General features: G+C 49.4%; 1 long non-coding RNA gene across 2 annotated transcripts; it reads right to left on the bottom strand.

Annotated features, from left to right (window-relative positions):
- Positions 1–388: 388 nt before the first annotated feature.
- On the bottom strand, positions 389–1,854 carry LOC138171333 (uncharacterized). 2 transcript variants are annotated; one of them, XR_011170860.1, is made up of 3 exons: positions 1,266–1,854; positions 1,052–1,170; positions 389–895 (listed from the first exon to the last, which is right to left on the bottom strand). It is a non-coding gene; the product is annotated as an uncharacterized lncRNA (long non-coding RNA). The 2 variants fall into 2 exon arrangements; XR_011170859.1 differs by having other exon boundaries at positions 389–1,170.
- Positions 1,855–3,694: the final 1,840 nt, after the last annotated feature.

Genomic DNA, 3,694 nt, shown 5'->3' with positions numbered 1-3,694 from the left:
AGGGGGGCTTTCATGTTCCCTGCCTGGGATCAGAGGGTGTCAGGGGCTGTCTTAGGAGGGCTTTGCTTTGCATTAGACATGAAACACAGAAACCATCTATTGAACAGCATCCCTTGATTCCCCCGCGTGGCTTCTAATGTCTCACAGCCTGGGCGCTTCTCCCCAAACTTCTTTCCAAATCACAGGGCCTTCTCAAATCCAGGAAAATCCAGGCTAAATAAGTGAAGGTCATAATTTAGAAAGTGCGGGAGATGGACACCAAAGTTTCCATTTTTGGGTAAGGTACTGGCCCTTTAAGGTATTGCCTTTTAATTATGGAGTTGTTTGTGACTGGGTTAAGTCAATTCAGAGTTCTAAGACATGGTTGTCCTAAGTTCTGAGACAACTGTTTGTTTTGAACATGACAAATATAATTTATTTGGTCATAGACAGAAGATGAGAATTTGATTCCTAGCCATAAACTGTGATGAGAACATTTGATGAGAGGACCCAGAATCTGAAACCAGAAAGCTAAGAGAAAAAGAGGTGAAGGGCCAGATTTTGGAACGGCATTGGCTAGTAGATCATGGGAAATGGGTGAGCTGAGAAACGGGGAGGCTAGGGTTTTGAGTTAGTCCCACTGATTCTGCTGACTTGTGGCCTCCTGGATAGAGGCGCTCCCTTCACCATCACAGGTCTGCACTCCACACATTCCCTTTGAGAGCCTTTCTTTCCTTCAGTCCTTTCGAGGGGATTCCTTGGTGGTCTTTCTCAGGTTCTTAATATTTTGTAGGGTCAGGCCTCATGTTAGACTTGGTTCTCTTTTCTCCCCAGGTCAACATGTTCTAAGCAACTCCAGGACTTATGGCCATGGGGCATCAAGGGAAGATGACTGGGGGTCACAAAGTTTATCATACTAGGCAGAAAACAAAGTCAACAGAAAGAAAGGGATCAGAGCTTTCTGAAAAGCAGAAACAGGAATGAATATAAATCCTTCTAGAGCCAAGCAGAGCCCTCGTTTAGGTATGTGGGACCCACTGACATCTATGCAAGAAACATGTGTGTTGCTTACTGAATACTCGCCAGTCCTGGACACCTCTGGGGTTCCTATTTTCTTTCAAAAAATCCTTCCCATTGACTCAAATTCTGAATTTTGTAGGAACAGGCTGATTTTTCCCTCATGGAAAAGGACTGGAAAAGAGAGGAAGAGAACAGAAACAATCACAATCTATCTGGGAAGTTCATGTTACCAGGTCTAACTAGGTGCAAGTGCACCTATACATTACCTGTGGTATTGAACACCAATAGAGGGGTGGAGCGGATTGAGGAAGTACTAGTTGGTCCTTCCTTTCAGTAGAAAGAGCCCTGGGTTTAGTCAGAGGATTAGAGCTGGGCTGGGAGGGATCTCAGAAGTCGAATACTCCAGCTGATGCATTTTACAGAGAAGGAAATTGAGGCCAGGGGAAGTTAATTGACTTGCCTGTTTATACGGGTAGTCAATGTTGGAGTGGAGTGTGAACCCTTTCGGCTGGTTGCCTCCAAGACCAGAGTTCAGATCCTGACTCTGATACAATGTGTATGACTTTGGACAAGTTTGTGGGCCTCAGTTTTCCCATGAAGACTCCTGGGCCCTTTCCAGCTCAAGATCTTTGCTCCCCTGATTCTTTCCCACATTCCTGCCCACCCTGTCCCAGCAGCAGCTCCCCATTCTGAGGCCCCTTTCCACGTGGGGCCCCCTGTTGGCTCTCTCCCCTTCTCTACGCCGGAGGCCCTGGTCTCTCTCATCAAGCAGCTTTCTCTGGCCTCCGGATTTTCAGGGACCGCTTTTCCCTGGACTGGTGACTGGAGCCCAATTTTCTTTCTCCCCAGTTTCCTTGTTGTGTGTGTGAAGGTCAATGAAGAAAAGTAAAAATAAAGTGACCAAGAGTTATGGGGAATGTTGTCCAGACAGGTGGGGGATGTATCTGGAGAGTGGTGACAAGGGGGAATGCTTGGCCCTCACCCAAGGGGCAGGGACAGCGACAGCTGGACGGCAGCCTGGCCCCACGCCTCCCTCCCATGGCCCCTTCCCTCCCCTTCTCTGCTTTTTCAAAGTTCCCTAGATCATCTAATCAGAGATTCCCAAGGCTCAGAAAGGGCCCCTGAGGTCCTGGAATTAGACCCATGGCTGAGCAGGAAGCCTCCATCTGGTGGTCCTGAAGGGTGGCTGTCCATTCTCCATCTGAAGACTCCATCTCCAGGGACGGAGAGCTCACTCCCTCCTGGGACAGTAAGGGTTCCATGAGTCAGAGACCTGAAATGACATTTTTGGAAAGCTCTCCTCATGTCTATTGTTACCAGATTTCCAATGCTCACATGGAGCTGTGATTTCATTGTTGTGAAATCTGGTTTCCACCAGAGAGGCTAGATTTCCCCTGTATGAACAAATCCTGGTGTCAGAGAAAAGCATCCCAAGGAGGCCCAGGAGCAGGGCAGGGGGAGGGGCAGGCCTTCGGTTCACCACAGTATTGAGAGGAGACACAGATGAGCCGCTTACAGGTCCTGGGGCTGGGGTGTCATTGGTCAGACTGGCTGTCCCAGCATAGTGTGGTTGAAGGCAGAAAACGGCCCCTGAGCACAGCAGGAGTGGCAGCCCGGCCTTTGGATGCATTTGAAGAAAAGTTATTCTTGAGATACTGTAGTGGGTGCTGCTAACTCACGCTCAGAGGCCTCTGCCACCAAACAGAGGCATCTCCTGAGTGTCAGAGGCTGTGCCCTCACAGCAAGCTGGCATCTTGGGAGTGGTACACAGACCGGGGACAGACTGAAACAACTGGGAGGCCCAGAGGCCTGGAGGAGCCATTCAGAGCAGGGCAGAGAATCCACCACACACAGAATAGAACCATCTTTTTAGTTCTCATTTGAAAGGCACCCACAGCAGCTACTAAGGGCTTCTTCCTCAGTCTAAAAAACACCACAAGGGCAACTGGAGTCCCCATGGGACCTTGGGCAAGTCCCCTCCCTCCTCCAAGCCTCAGTTTCTCCCCTTGTGAAAGGAGGCAGTTGGACTGGAGGATCTGTATCAGTGCTGGAGGGGAATTCAGCTCAGGTGGGCCAAGAAGAAAGAGAAACCAATCATGATGAGGAAGAAAAAGGGGCATTGCCTGAAGAGCCTGCATGAGTGTCCAGACTCACCAGTCCACTTAGATTTTTAAAAACCATCTATCGATCACTCCTTCAAGAAGCGCTAGTGGCTTTTCAGTCATATTTGACTCTTCATGACCCACTTGGGGTTTTCTTGGCCAAGATCCTAGAGGGGTTTTCCATTTCCTTCTCCAACACATTTGACAGATGAGAAAACCAAGGCATTCAGAGTTGAGTGACTTGCCCAGGGTCACACAGCTCATGAGTGTCTGAGGTCAGATTTGAACTCCAGGCCCAGTACTCTATCCCCTGTACCACCTAGCTGCCCAAAACAACCACACACCAAACCAGATACTGGCCTGGGTACTGAGGACAATGAATGGAGGTGAGGAAGGTCCAGGACAGCCTCAAAATTAAAAAAAAAAACCCAACCTTCCTCTATAATGGGAAAAACAAAAGGCTCAAAGGAGGGCCAAGAGACTACTCTGGGTGGATGAGGCTGTGGAGAGCTGTGAACAGGATCTCCAGCCCCCTCCCCAGTGCTCCCCCCTCCTCTGCCTGCAGTTCTTTGGTGTGCTTTGGTCCAGGGTTG

Source organism: Petaurus breviceps, unplaced genomic scaffold (assembly GCF_028583685.1).
Source record: "Petaurus breviceps papuanus isolate PSGF00001 unplaced genomic scaffold, PetGlider_PUasm1.0 428, whole genome shotgun sequence".
Classification (NCBI taxonomy): Eukaryota; Metazoa; Chordata; class Mammalia; order Diprotodontia; family Petauridae; genus Petaurus; species Petaurus breviceps.
Note: the sequence above shows the minus strand (reverse complement) of the source record. Positions and strands in the feature narration are given on the sequence as shown.